This window comes from Vitis riparia, chromosome 18 (genome assembly GCF_004353265.1).
Source record: "Vitis riparia cultivar Riparia Gloire de Montpellier isolate 1030 chromosome 18, EGFV_Vit.rip_1.0, whole genome shotgun sequence".
Taxonomy (NCBI): domain Eukaryota; kingdom Viridiplantae; phylum Streptophyta; class Magnoliopsida; order Vitales; family Vitaceae; genus Vitis; species Vitis riparia.
The window spans coordinates 26,829,248-26,845,671 of NC_048448.1; the positions used below are offsets into that span (position 1 = coordinate 26,829,248).

Consider the following 16,424-nt stretch of genomic DNA (forward strand, 5'->3'; position numbering starts at 1 on the left):
AATTTGTTGCCATGCAATGGAAATGGACGATTTTCTTTATCTTGGTATAGATCTTGTAATATTTTATAAAAATATAAATTATATGTCAATTATTTTAACTTTAGGAAAAAGTGCTTATTTTAATTTAAAATAAGTAAATAAAAAAGAATTGATTTTATCTCAATTGTATAAGACTTCATAAAAATTATCTTATTTGCAAAATATTTTCAGATGTAAAAGTAAAAATTAAAAAAAGCATTTGATGATCTTTTTCATAAGTATCCATTTAGATCATAATCTAATTTTAAAATATTAGAATAAATCAATTACTCTAAACTACATAATTTATAATTTTTTTATTATTAATATGGTACCTAACCTTCCACGGAATTGGAATAAAATATGGATAATTAAAAAATGTCAACTATCCCATTTCAAACTTTTGTAATACAACATGATATTTTATCATGTTGAATGAAATGGGAATGACCAAATATTCTCAAATCAAAGATATATCTATTGTGGACATTGTCTTTTTATATTGAAATGAACTAAGGTTGAAACAGGAACACAATGTCAAATTCTTTTTTTATAATCAAAGACTTCCATGGAAAATTCCACCATAGCATATCTCAAAGATTAGTCAAATTCCATTATCTTTATAGGCTTTTAACAATCCAAGAAATTAACATTAATAATCCCAAACACAATATTCTGCAACTTTACATTATTATTTTTATCGTAATTGAAAAGGAATACAAACTTAGTCAAACAGAAAATAAATCACGAAAGCTGAATAATACAAATATTCAGTGAAATCCTTGGCATGTTATTTCTTTGCAGCTTCAACATGGTGGCATGTCGGATGGAGGAGGCAGCATTTGAGCTTCTGGGTGTTTACCATTTTTCACTATGAACGCAGTTTCCATGCCCCAAGTCAGATGGCGTTCTATATGGCAGTGCATGAACCACACTCCTGCAACAGAGAAAATATACCAACGTTACACCTAACTTAATTGTAATATTAAGAAAAATTATTTCATTGGTATGCAGGTTGGTAGTTTCAAGGGTTTTTTTCTTTAATAGAGGACGTGAGTGCTTGCAATATACCAGGGTTGGATGCCTTGAATCTGATTGCAACCCAACCATTCGAAGGAACAGAGATGGTATTCTGAAGGGGAGGATCCACCAGATTATAGCGCAAAGGGTCCCTATTTCCATCGAAATTCCCAAATCCCCATCCAACAACATAGAAACTGTATCCATGGAGATGCATGGGGTGGTGTGTCTCTGCAAGCACGGCTGTCCCTTGAAGAATAATCTCCACTGTGGAGTTATACTCGAGCACCCTTACTTCTGTCCCGCTGCTCGGCAACTGATAGGTTAATGGAAGATAATCATATGTAAAATCGAACACCAGTGGTGGAAAGCTAGGAAAGTTATTTCCATATACACCACTGATGTTATAATAGTAAGCTTCTAGTATGGCAATTGTAGGCGAATGAAAGCTTATGTTGTTTATACTTGAGGAGAATCGCGTCCCATTGGGCCCTGCACATGAATCATTGACGCATGGGTACGAGTTCATAGAAAGAGTGTAAAACAGGTTAGTGCTCGTGCTCAATGGGACATTGCAAGGATGTTCCGCATCTGCTAAGCTTCGAAGGCTGGCCATGACCTAAACCGATGCATTTGTGTCATTGTATGCAGGAAGATCAGGTGAGGAGGGAGGTGAAGATGGTGTGTAGTATCCCCTGTACTGTACAATAGCTGTGGTGGTTGTGTTATCATAAAAGTCTCGATATTTTGGGGCAATAGAATAAGTTATAGCCGTCATGTAATAGTCATCCGGGCGTTGGTTAGCTTCTAGTAAGACATCGTAGGTTTGGCCAGGAAATATTGTGATATAATCTCGCGTCAATGGTTTCATGTAGCTATCATCTGTTCCAACCACTGTCATTTTATGCTTGGCTATGGCGAAGAAGAGAGCCTCGTGCAAGGCAGCATTGATTATGCGAAGTAGATAGGTCTTTCCATGATCCATCGTTAGCTTGAATGTGCCTGCAATTAGAAAGGGAAAGTTGTATACTTATGACTAGCTAAAAGAAAAAGAAAAAGTTTCCATGAGAATCCACCAATTATGAAGTGATTCATTGATTAAGGGTGTAAATTTGGCTCCATAGTTTAAAATTATATTTGGACTAGCCTTTTCTGATGTGTTAAATCATGGCTCTACCATCCTCATAGTTATATTCCTCTTTCTTAGCATTAACCTTTAAATATGTTGATGTTAATAAGAAAAAGTAGCATGGTCAACATATAAGAAAATGAAATAGTGTACAATTTTAAAATGGGAAGTTAAACTTTGTACCTGATTTTGAGCATGGATATAGATCACCGGGTTGTCCATTTATCAATAAAGCATCAGAGGAGTTGGGGTCACCTCCGGTTGCAAGCCCTTCATCTCGAACTACATTCACATCACTCTTCCACCATTCTCCTGCATGTCAACAACTCCAATAATTTTAGATCTTGCTTTGCTAGTTAAATCATAATATGTAAATTAACCTTTAAAAATAACAACACTTATACCTAATATGATGGGGACTTCTGCGTTAGGTTTGTGAAAAGGATACTTGGTTCCATTCTTGGGATAGATGATTATAGCTCCATGAACAGTAGCTCGGGTCCAGTCACTGTGAGCATGCCACCATAAAGTGCCTTCCTCAGTGGAAAGGATGATCTTCTGGGTAAACTTTGACCCTGGCTGAATTGGGCATTGTGTGATATACTCGGGACCATCTGTCCATGGATATCTAGGCATGGTCACCCCATGCCTGCAAAACCGTAACTATACGTTAAAACTAGTACTAATTTTCAAAGTAACAAAAGTTAGCATGCAACAAGCATCAACTGTATTTCAATGGAACTGAAGCAAATAACCTTAAAGTATTGTTTAAATTTGACTTTATTTTCAAAGCAATATATTGCAACCCCCCCCCCCCTCTTAGAAATAAAAGAATGTAAGCTATATCTTTCTCTGAGACACACACAGGACCTACCAGTGAATGGTGACGTTTTCTTTTCCCCTGTTATAAACGTCGACAATGATCATGTCTCCTTTCATAGCATATATAGTTGGTCCCGAAAATTGTCCATTTACTGTTAAAATGTTCTTGGCACTACAAAGCCTTGTATATGAAGCTTCCCTCACCTGCAACCAATTAAAAGTTAACCATGCAACCTCATCCCAAAAGAAATATTACATGCATGAATAGTTCCATCGATCCATTCATGTAAGTGTATAACCAATTAGAAATTGATGGCATGCATGAACGACTCAACGACACCCATAGCATGCATGAACGACTCAATGACACCCATAGCATGCATGAACAACTCAACGACACTAGGGTAAGAGGTCATACAGTAGAAAATAAGAGCCATACTACTCCCTAAATCTCACGATTAGAACGTGGTGTTAAGGCCAGAATCATATATAATATTTACCACAAAAGTAAGCCAACGGGTTGAAGCTTGGCAATGGATGCCACCACCAAAAACTAGAAACGCTAAAATTTGCAAGAGGAAAACCTTCATGATCAGCCACATTTTCCTTGGAATAAAAGCCTTTTCTCTTGTCCTAAACACAACTACTTTAATTCTCTTACTACTTTTGATGTATTTCTTTCATATATGATTCATTATATAGGCATGGTATTTCTCTCGGGATACAATACTTCCTCTCCACGTGTCAATATAAGAGGAAGTAATTTGAATGTGTATTGGTTTTCAATGTTCTTTCAGGACGACTTCAATACGACTTCAATGAGCAGGACCACTTCAAGATAATTAATTATGATATTTCTTACATGAGCAGGACCACTTCAAAAAAATTAATTATGATATTTCTTAGAAGTTACCTACACTTTACCTTAGAATAAATTTAAAATATTCTTTCACAAGTCTTTTATTGATTATTTCAACAAATGTTAATTAATTAAATATATGTACCCTTATCAAGATTAGTCATGAAAACTGTTTTTCATTGACAACTACTTTTAAGAATTATTTTAAAATTATTTTTTAAGAATTATTTTTATAAACATTATTTAACCAACCCCTGTTATTAATTTTACTTGTTTTCGAGTTACTTAAGATAATTAATAGTGCAGAACCCATGACTTTGGTGGTTGGTGGCAGAGTTGTTTTCGTATTGTTACTTTATACAATTAGTCATGTCATTGCTTTCGTCTGAATGGGACAAAGTTGTTTCCCAATTTTTTTTACCTGAGATTTGAGATTGTAAAAGACAAGATGATAAGCTAATTTGGTATTTCAGAATTTTCCATAAAAAAACACAAAAATACATTTTGTAAAAAGTTGAAAATAGGATACTAACAACCCTTGTAGTATCTTTTTTTCTCAACAAAAAGCAGTTTAATAATAATAATAATAAATAATTGTAGATTTAAAAAAAATATTTTTCAAAACAAATGCAATCCATAATTTATTTCTTCGAATGGTATGCATATCTTGATTAAATAAATAAATTATGGAAATGCATATATTTTTAACTTATTTATAAATAGAAAAAATAATGAATAAATTTTAAGACGTGTAAAAATTTGATCGAGGTAATTTAAACTTTTTTTTTTCACTTTCTTTCTCCTATTCTTTTTTTCTCACATTTCCTTTTAAACTTTCGAAATAAATTCCCTACTATTTGTGGAGTTTTAATACAAATAACACCTTTATTAGTTAGACTTACATTATATCACTACCCTCACCAAAGGTAATGAAGGTCAACAACTTCTCCCTTGTTGACTAGGTCCACTAATAACTAGAGTTTCAAAACCAATATAATAAAGTAAACGATAAAATTCACTTACATACAAATAAACAAATCATATGATATTCCCAATTTATTTTATAAACTAAGGAACAAATCATAAAATTTTTAGCAAAATATTATTTGATCCACTTTAGGGATTTAAACATTTTGATAGTTTAAAAATAGATGAAAACAAATAAGGAATTAGACAATGGTTTACCGTATCATTAACCCCTACCTTGAAGATATCATTCAAAATCACGAAAGATTTAGTCTACTCCTAATATAAATATAAATAAAAAATAATTATTAAAGACTAATTATCTAAATTAATGGCTTCCTAAATTTTTTGTAAAACTTATTTTAATTCCAAACCCTCTTCTAAAAATCTATATTTTTTAATTAAATTTTTTATCAACCATATTATTATTATCATTTTTGCTTCGCATAATTACATCAATAGGTTTTGTTTAATTATTAATGTTAATATTCTTTATTTTTTTCATGGTAAGTAGAATAATTATTTATTAATTTACTACTATTTTTACTTATCTCCTACCCACAACCCAAGTCTTATTATTAGTTTATTATTTCTTTGCCACAACCACTTTCCTCATTTCCTCAACTCTTCTTCCTATTAATCTCGTGGTTAAAGAAAGAGAAAATAATTTAACAAATAAATCAGAACTTACCTTAAATTTCATAATGAATCAAATTTAAAAAGTTTCTTCTTTCTAACCCTTCAAACCAAACTTCTCTAAAGGCCTTTCTATTGTTTCTTTTTCCCTTCTATTTTATCTTTTCAGTATTTAATAATGCGGAAAAATCAAAATGATATAAAGTTTGAATTACCCAAGATCTGAAAAAATAGTTGTTTCACCATTTAATTCTTTATCCCAAGTCATGAATGAAACCACACTAAAATTGAGAATCACTTTATTTCACAGTATAAAGCATTTCACCTTCTTTTTCAGATAACTTTTCTTTTCGAGTTCTTTCGGTCTTTATTTTCCATAGAAAAGTTTATTAGGGTGATTTTTTGGGCAATTTCTAGTAGTTCCAATCCCTAGAAATTGTTCCACCTTTGATATTTTATTTGGTTAGGTCGGGTTGGGTCACCTCGACTTGGGAACCCACCCAACTCCAACAATATTTAAGTATTTAATAAAGTAAATGATTGAATTACTATGAACAAGTATAATGATCAAAATAAAAATTTTACTCTTTTTTGTTTTAATATAAAATCCAACCTCTAATTGAACAAATCATTTACCATTTAAAAATATTCTTAATATCTTCATTTTCTTTTTGTGTTTTTGAAAGTTCATTTTTATTTTAACTAGATCAAATAATATTTGTATAATAATGCCTTTAACATACATTTTTTTATGAGTAACACCAAATAAACATCTCAACAAATATTATATAAGATGATCATTAATTTCACTATCTTCATTTTATTTATGTTATTCTTCTTTATCCAGTGGGTTTAATTATGTGTTGTAAAATGAACAAGGACCTCTATAGTTATAATCTCACCTAAAAAGTTGGAGAAGTTATCTCTACATTTATGGTTCATGCATGAAATAAATTGTTTTTGTACTTCCATCATCAAAGATGCATGTATGTCTAAGAATGGAAAAAAAATCTGCTGTTCTTGTATTGAACATTTTTAAGCTTTCCTAAGTCAAACGGATTAATTTAAAATTGTTGGAAAGTTTGAAGTTTGAAATTTGAATTATTCAAATATTTGTTAATCTGAATAAGTCATCGAAGACTATTAAGATTAGAAGTTAATTTATTTGTTTTTAAATCTTATGAGATTAGGAGTTATTTATTCAAATAAGGATTGAATATCCACCAGGTTGTTGGGATAAGAATTCTAGTTTCCTTATTTTTAAGGATTTTTGAATTCTAGAGTCAACCTATAAATCTTGTTGTATTTCGTATTAAAAATAATAATAAGATTTTTGTGCTTTCTGTTTTTTTTTTCTACTTCGGCTTCAAAAATAATTATTTTTTGAGCTTAAGAGGTTCAAACACCTATTCACCCTCTCTAGATGTTACCTAAACTAGATCAACTAACTTTTAATGAGGAAAACTCAAATCATAGAATTTGCTCTTTCAGCCAATGCAACTAGGCTTAGACAAATTGAAGAGTAAATATTCTTTCAAATCAACCAACTAACCTTTCATCCATGGAGACCTTCTCCAATTTAAAGATCATGAAAACCTCTCAAAGCATTTCTAAAGAAAAATAAGAGCATTGTGTCACGGACTTAGTCTTCTTCAAGTGTTTTGGAACTCACTTGTTTTGGTTGGTTAGGTTCTTGGGTGGTACCTTGGCCAAATGAGGCCTTAACCTCTTTATAGGCACCTTAGGAAGTCTCTAGAACCTTGAAGGGTTCCTTACAAATCAAAAATAATCTAGAAGCTCCTACACTAGTCTATGTACAAGATGACTTTGGAAGATTCTAGAACACCCCACACTTTTCCAAGTGGTCTCCTAGCCAAGTGTAGATATGTGTGGATATCTCTAGCATTTTCTAGAAGCTTCCACACTCTTCTACCTTGTAGGCAAGTGTAGATGTCTCTAAGGGTGTCTACAAGCTTCCTACCTCCTATATAAGCCCATGAGGAGGGTCATTTGAAGCATCTTGTGACAATTGGCTCACCCTAAGGGTTCCTTGGAGAGGCTTTGATCTTAATCTTCTCTATGAGTTGTTGAAAGGATCTTTAACAACTGGGATTGGATTGGATGGAGCACTTATATGAACTAAAATGATAAATATTATAACTACTCAAAAGACATTTTCACAGAATTGCCAACCTGCAGATCATTTTTAGTTGACCAATTCTTAAAACATTAGTCACATCCATGACCAAAATTAAGTGAAGGCTAAGCACAGATAGAAGAGGATCATCAGGACGCTCTCCTTAGCTCTACCAAGCTAGCTAACAACCTTGAACAGAATATTGCTCGAGCAGTCCAATGCTACTATTAAAAGGAAAAACCTATAAAAAAATATGAAGAACAAGAAGCATAAAAAGAAAATATAGGCTAAAATAAAATGGTTCAATTTGGGAATCAACTGCTACGCAATATATGACTAAATTCTCAGCTACATTCTTATGAGTTCTAACCCCCAAAAGCATCAAATGCAGCAGAAAACCTTGCAAAAGAGAAACCAGTAAGACAATAACAATATGATAGTTTCATCTCTACCTTTCAAGTTTGAGCATCTAGTGCTGATGCATCCTCTCAATGTAGAAGTGGCTTGCTTCATTATATCAGTATTGTAAAAAGAAGAGGTGTAAGCTCACCATAATCTTTAATAGTGAAGAAACTTGAATTCTCATCGGTAGTGCTGCACTGAAATTCTGGTTGATTGTCTTCTTTCTTATCTTGTCGATATAGTAGATGAACCCCACACTTCTTCACCCCATAAGATGGGCCATAGACTTGGAATGAAGCCTGAATTTGACTCAGTTTATTTAGCCAATTGGCGTGGCCAATCCCAATTCGAGAAATTGGTTGATACCCAAGCCACATGTGATCTGATTTAATGAATCTGTGCCCTTCATCTGAAGAATTCTGGTGTTCTGGATTGATGGGAGCAAAAAGGTGACCAGTTTTACCTTAGAGTCAAATTCAAATGACAAAATATATTACCAGGGCAATCATGGACAGCACCCTTAACTACAAAAATAGCGCACACAGCCAATCCCATCAACCTAGTATACACCAATTTGGAGGCAGATGTACCATTACTGTGAAGCCTATACTCTGTTGGCTGAACCACTAACGAATTCAACTTCCAGGAACAAAAGTGCTGGATTCAATATGTGGAGTATATGGCACCATCTGGGTCATGAAAATCAATGTCAAGTTATATGGAAATAATTTAGGAGTAGTGCTCAAAGGAGTATAAGAATTATTCCATAGGATTTAATTGATTTACTTTTACAATATGATCAAGAGAGAGAGGAGAGAAACCTGGATTGGGAATTGAAATCTTGGTAATTTATTTGCCAGACTTTGCATTTCCCTTAATGTAGCTGCCACAAATTTCTGCGGGCAACAACTGGAAAGAGGGGAGTGAATTCCTTGGCTTGGATTCTAGTCCTTTACATCCCTCAAATGATAATACTTCAAGGTTTTCCAAAAGAGAAATAGAGGGTGGCAGCTCTTTTATAGCAGTTCCAGCTGCTTCAAGCTTCTCTAAACCTTGTAGGCTCCCCAAACCCTTTGGCAAATTGTCTAGTTTTGAGCAACCAGATAGAATAAGAGTTTGAAGAGATTTCAACTTACGAATGCTATGTGGAAGAATTGCAAGGCTTTTGCATTCTCTCAGATTCAACAGAACAAGTCCACTTAGATGTTGGATTGATGAAGGTAGCTTTTTTATAGCAGTTCCATATAAGAAAAGTTCCAACAAACTCCCCATATTTTCCAAGACTTCTGGAATAAGCAATCTGAGAGAATAAGAATTTCAAGGGATCTCAACTTATAAATACAGCTTGGTAATGACTCAAGGTTTTGACAGTTCCTCAGATTTAATAGAACAAGTCCAGTCAGATATTCAATTGACAAGGGCAATCCTTTTATTGCAGTGCCCTCCAAGGAAAGCTCTGATAAATGTTTCATGCACCCTTGGACCTATGGAAACTTCTTGAGTTTCCAGCACCCGGAGAGAGTAAGAATTTCAAGAGATTCCAAACAGATGCTTCTTAGAAAACTCTTAAGATTCTTGCAGCCTTCTAAATTGAGGAAAACAAGCTTGTTTAGATCTCCAATGGATGAAGCTTGTACAACCTTCAAGAATTAGTCTCCTAAGGTTTGGGGCCCCAGAGAAGTCTGGGATTTCAATTAGGTGTTGGGAGTAGCTAAGTTTTATGAATTTCAATTGCTGATACATCTGTAAAAAACAAAACGGAAAAAATTATGATAATTCGTTTAAAGTGAAAGATGAAACTTGCAAAGATTATAATCATGTACCATGAATCCTTTCCAAAGTTGTTCAACTCGACTGTAACTCATATTTAGCTCGACAAGCTGTTCAGGATGAAAATTTAATGGGAGGGATTTCTGAGGGTATCCATGCCAATATAGACATCTTAAGTTGTTTGATAGAAATTTGAAGTCTCCAGAAAGAAGCAATTTACAGTCTTTGAATTGATTGAGTTTATTCATCCTCGTGCAAGCATCAGAATCAGCACATAACTCTTTCCAAGAAAAATATTCAAATCTTCCACATAGCCGCATGTTACAGACTTTGAGCAATCTTAATTTGTTCATCTTCATGAAGGCATCAAAACTGAACTGTAGTTCCTTTGATGATGACAAGTCAAGGACTATGCCTTCAACTACTTTAGTCCCCTGCAATTAACCGGGAATAGAGTATGAATTGGAAATTAAAATCACAAAATTCTAAAAGGAAAAGCGTACAGAAAGCATCAAACTAATGACTTATTTTCTTTTTTTTTTTAGGCAGTGTTCAAGGAAGCAAGTAAGAAGATAAAAGAAAATGCATCTACTAAGACAGAAACTCAGGGAAAAGTTAGCAAAGGATTCAAATCAAATAATTCCCCCAGCTTTATATCTGCCTTTGCATAAATATGCAATACCTTATTAAAATTGTACATATATGTGAGTTTCTCAAATGAGTTGAAATTATCCAAACTTTCTCTTCACCTAGAGCTTATATATACAAAAAGAGAACACACATACAAAGCTCATGTATTTAGGTCTTACTGTGTTTCTAGTTAATGCATCACTGACATCTTCATGAATCCACAGTCTGTTGTGTTTTTCGGGATATTTAAGAGATTCTTGCCAAACAATTTCCCAACCCATTTCTTGTAACAAATCATACATGCACAACTTATTATCTGAAACAATTATGAGTGACTTATCAATGAGAACCCTTATTCCAATATCCGGAAAGAGACCACAACTCGCTAGTATTTCTGTGACAAAATCTTTGTCCTCCCATTTACAAAAGCATGCAATATCGAGAAATATATCTCTCTTTGTTGTCTAATCCATCAAAACCCATTTTAAGTACATTCTGAATTTCCATGTTAGGAATTCTTTTTAGCTTGTCCAATTCACTTTTCCATTCATGTATGCTCTTGCTATACAAAAAAGCACCCAAGACTTTAAGAGCTAAGGGAAGGCCCTTACTATAATGTATTACATAATAGCAAAGCTGCATATAATCTTCTCTAGGGTGGGTATGTTTAAAGGCATACTGACAAACGAGTTGAAAAGCTTCACTATCCTCTAATACCCTAAATTCATAAATTGCGCTGACTCAATGTGTAACAAGCAAATGCTTTTCTCTGCTTGTTATAATAATTCTACTTCCTGAACCAAACCAATCTGGTTTCCTGCTAAATATTCTAACTGTTCCAAGTTATCCACATCATCAAGAACAATAAGAATCTTCTTAGAGTGGAGTCTATCCTTCACAAAATTGATTCTTGTATTGGAAATTCCTAAATTTAGATTTCCATCCTTCAATATCTTTGAGAGAAGTTCCACTTGTAAATGACCCAGACCACGTTTTTATGAGCCTTCTCTAACATTTTCAAGAAAACAGCAACCCTCAAATTGAGTGTAAATTTGCTCATAAATAGCTCTAGCAATAGTTGTCTTACCTATGCCACCCATGCCCCAAATTCCTACACTTCGAACATTATCCAACCCAATACACAACGGTGAATCCATTGCCTTTGTACGGGAATCCATTCCAACCAGCCCTTCAGCATAGCACGAGGATGTACCAATCAATTTATTAGATATATCTGTGACAAGTTCCTCAATAAGTATAGATTCATGCTTGCAAATTTTGAGGAAAAAAACTAATCATTTAATGAATTCAAGGATCCATTAAAAAAACAAAAGAGATAGTAGATAAATCATCAGTGATTTAGTCTTGTTTTTTGCAACTTAAAAGTCATATGGCAAGCTTATATCTCAGATTTTTTCCAGTGTAAGTGTGTGTGTGTGTGTGAGAGAGAGAGAGAGAGAGAGAGAACTGTATTGCTATCTAGACAGACAGACAATCAAACTAGATTATAATAGCAAGCATCTGCCGCACTTCCTAGTAGTCTGCATGAGGAACTTCTCAGAAGTGGTCAGGATAGAAATACTAGAAAAGCCAGTGGATGCATGTTTAAGACTGCAGTAGCATTGATTGATAGTAGGATTACTAATTCCAAGTTAAGCATATTGGCAGGCAAAAATTCTCTTCCAAATGGTTGAAAAAATTAGGGATTACCATCCAAAAGGTTTTAAAAGCATGACTATCCAATGGGGTTGGGGGACACTACTTAGGCATGGAAGAGAGAATGCCAAGAGGTCATTGGAAATGAAGAAAAAGCATTAATCCAAGGTCAACTTACCAACGGAATAAAGCACACTAAGGGCAAATATGCTCAAGATAAGGTAAAAGGTTTTACAGTGTAGTCATAACATTCTTGCTCAATGTGATAAGGACCGACCAATGTGTAGCTTCAAACACCTTCAGCAGAAAGGAGGGAAAGGGTCATTCATATTATGGTCAAGTGGGTTGAAATCACAATTCGATGAGGGTCGAGAAAAGTTTGATGTGTTGGTGGATTGGATCCAAGTTATTCCATCTTCATAATTTTGATCACAGTCATGGAGAGATTTCCTTGCATATGTGAGATCAAGTTCATCTAAACATCATTCAGTCATAGGCAGCAAAATACAACTTAATCCATACATGGTTTTAAGTCAAATCATCTTGGATCAATCTCTCTATTGATCATCCTATGATTTCCAATTTATATGGCTATGCAAGCTTTAAAGTTTCAGCATCATTACATCATACACCTAAAAGGCAAAGGAAAAAAATTGCAGTTAAAAATACCTATCTCGAGAATCCCATCCAGAAATATTGGCAGCTTCTGTCAAAGCCACTCTCCACTTGATCACTTTCTCCATCTGCTCCTTATAAACCTCTTCATGCTTAGCAAATGCTTGTGCAAAACTCCCTGTCTGTTTCCTCACATGAGAGGGATCCATATTGTAGAAAACTGGTAAAGCTGCATGCCCCATCGCCATGGTGCAGTCAATAATCTTGACAAGTTCCTCCAGACACCATGTTGAAGAAGCATAGTTTTTAGAGAAAACGATGACGGAGAATCTGGACTCTTCGATGGCTTTTACAAGTGCTGGAGAGATCTCTTGCCCTCTACTGAGCTGGTCATCCATGAAAGTCTTGACTCCTCTTTAACACAGAGCTCTATGAAGATGGTCAGTAAAGCTTTTGCGGGTGTCTTCCCCTCTGAACTCAGGAACACGTCGTACTTCCATTGATGCGTAGGTGAAGATGAAGATAAAGAAGCCATTAAATGGAAATTTGATACCTTAATTGTGGGACAGAATTATAAGTGAGTCAGAGAATGAATAAAGACTAAACTGAACTGAAAGAAAATTATATATGGCTTGACATGCAAATAGCAAATCACTATGTGCCCAGAAGTTTCTTGTGATTTTCTTGTGAGCTGCCATCGAAAAGGCCAGCTTCTAATAACTTACAAATAAGTGTTAAAGTACTTTATACACCTAATTAGGCGAATAACAAGTGTCAAGATAAGACTACAAGCCATACAAATACATATGCATATAAATTTAAAATTGAAAGAAAATATTATCAAATTTTTAAAAGATAAATTTCAATTTTTTTTTTACCTTTTCATACATTTTTTGTGCTTGTAACTTTTTGTTTTACATATTCATTGGAGCATTTTTTTTACTTCCCCAAGAACTTTTTTTTTTTCTAGGACTAAAAACCTTTTTCCTTATTTGACTTGGGATATCATATACACCCACAACCTAACTTAGTAATTTTAAAATTAATTAGTTAAAAAGAATGAAATAATCCCAAAATTTGTAAATATAACAAGATTGTGTTTTTGCTTGAAAAGTAACCCATTTTGACATAAATGTCTTTCGCTATTTCAATTATTTACATTTAAATTTATATATATATATAAAAGTTATGACATTTTTGTCAAGAGGACAAAAAAAAAAATCAAAAGTTAAATTTCCAGATTTAGATTTTTAATGAATATTTTAATCAAATAAACCTTAGTTTTATATCACATAATGTTTCTTCTTTATTTTTCTTTAATCCCTTTTATTTATTTATTTTATCATACACAACCTATTAAACTTGAAAATTTTAATAATTTCTTGTAGTGCATGCCTACGTGCTTATCACATGAGCTTCTCCATCTATGCTAACTACAGATCCATTTGATAATTTCTTGTAATGTCTACATGCTTATCACATGAACCTCTTCATTTATATTAATAGGGTCCATTTGGTATTTCAAAATAGTTAAAGGGCCTTTACTTAAGAAAAGCTTAGAGATCAATTAGAAACAATGTTTTTAGAACCCAACTAGTTATTGAATAAAAAAAATTATTAATTCACGGTTTAGTGGTCAAACCGATGTTTGAACCGTAGTCAAACTGGTGACATCATAAATATATAAATTATATATTAAAATAAATTATAAAATTATAAAACTTATTTTTCATCTTTGATATTACCAAACTTAAATCATGAATAAATATAAATGTATTAATATTTTAAATTTTATAAATAAAATTTGTGTAACATTCATATGTAAAGAAATATATTTAAATAGAATAAAAAAATTTATTCATAATTTATATTACTTGTATTATATTTATTTAGTTATATTAAAAAATTTAAAATAATTATATTAATTTAGGTTTAGTTTGCATTTTTTAAATATAATCATTAATAACAAAGTGGTGATAGCTTAAACATGATCTAAAGGTCCATGGTTCAAACCCTCAGTTCCTCATTGTTTTCCTGGTCTTGTTAGGTTGGGCTAGGCTTGGTATGTGAAGGGCTAACCTTCCACCATGATCCAACCTTTTAGTTGATGAACAAAGAAGGCTAAAGTTGTGGTCGCAGTCCCTAACTTGGAGGTCCTGAGGCACATTAGTCTTAATAAAATTATAAAATTATAAAATATTATAATAAATATTAAAAACAAATAAATATAATTAAATAAACTTAAAAATTAATAAAATAAAATATTATAAAAATTAAAATTGTTCAATAAATTTTTAATATTGAAATTGAAAACAAAAACTCTTTAATTACCAAACTCAAATTAAAAAATAAAATAAAATGTGATTATTTTACCACGCATTGGTATTTAAAAATTGAAACAATAAAATAACATATATTATTGATACTAGAATTTAAAACAACAAATATATTGTTGATAATGGCATTTAAAACAATAAAATAGTGCATTAGACTTGCATTCAAATCTTCAATTCTCAAACATCACCAACCCACCATGACTAGAGAGAGAGAAGAGAACCCTAGCAAAAGTAGATAGCTTCCTTTGCAACCCACACCACTCCCACGCCGACGTCGGCGACACTATGGAGATGAAGTAGAGAGATAAGAGATCAACACCCAAGATTGTCGCTAATGGAGGAGGAGGGGTCCACGAAGATGTTACAGTCCACCCTGTGGTGATGTTAGCAAAGAAATGCCCTCCATCGTCTCTTCTCATACACCTCAAAGACAATCACGGCTTGGACTAAAAACTTTTCAAAGACTTCATTGGGGTCATCTTCTTCATCATGGGTCGTGATTCTCATGAAAATTTTTTCCTTTGAAGAGTCATTATTTTTGAAAAATTTCTCAGTTATAGTTGTTGTTTTGGTGTTTTTTTTCTCAATTTTGGGTGTTTTTTTTGCTATGATTTAGAAGGACATTTGTTTTATTGAGTTTAACTCAAAAAAAAATTAGTAACTCGAATGATTCGTGAAAGTTAACTCAGTATCTCGACTAAATCAACCGAGTTTAATCGATTCTTGGCCAAATATTTACTTAAGATGGTATTGGGTATCGGACTTGGCGTGAAAGGGGTTGAGGCGGATACAACTCAGCTGAGTCTTACCAGACTCGATCGATACTTTGAACCATGTGACACACCGGTTCATTGATCTCATGTTTAGTTTAGTTTTTAAAAGTTATTTGTATGGTTGCTTTGTTGATACTATGCTTAGTTTATTTGCTTGCAAACATCATTAGTTTGGTTATTCTTTTTGTCTCATGCTTAGTTTAGTTTTGAAAAATTATTAGTTAGTTGCTTTGTTGATATAATGCACATTTAGTTCCTTTAAAACTCATTAGTTTAGTTGTTCTATTAATCTCATTTTTAGTTTAGCTTTTAAAAATGATTATTTTGGTTGCTTTGTTGATGTCATGGTGAGTTTTTTTTTTTAATCATTAATGTAGTTATTTAGTCAATCTTATGTTTAACTTTGATTTAAAAATTATTAGTTTGGTTGTTTTACTGATATTATGTTTAGTTTAGTTTCTTTAAATGTCATTAGTTTACTTATTTGGTTGATCACATATTTAGTTTGGATTTTAAAATTATTAGTTTGGTGCTTTATGATATTACGTTTGGTTTAATTATCTTAAAAATCATTAGTTTGGTTGCTTTATTGATATTACGTTTGGTTTAATTATCTTAAAAATCATTAGTTTCATTATTATGTTAATCTCATGCT

The 16,424-nt window shown here is 32.8% G+C and overlaps 2 pseudogenes; both read right to left on the bottom strand.

Moving 5' to 3' along the window:
• Positions 1-9,261, bottom strand: part of LOC117905589 — a 49,492-nt pseudogene extending 40,231 nt beyond the window's left edge.
• Positions 9,262-11,574: 2,313 nt separating this feature from the next.
• On the bottom strand, positions 11,575-13,195 carry LOC117905591 (annotated as a pseudogene).
• Between the last annotated feature and the right edge of the window lie 3,229 nt (positions 13,196-16,424).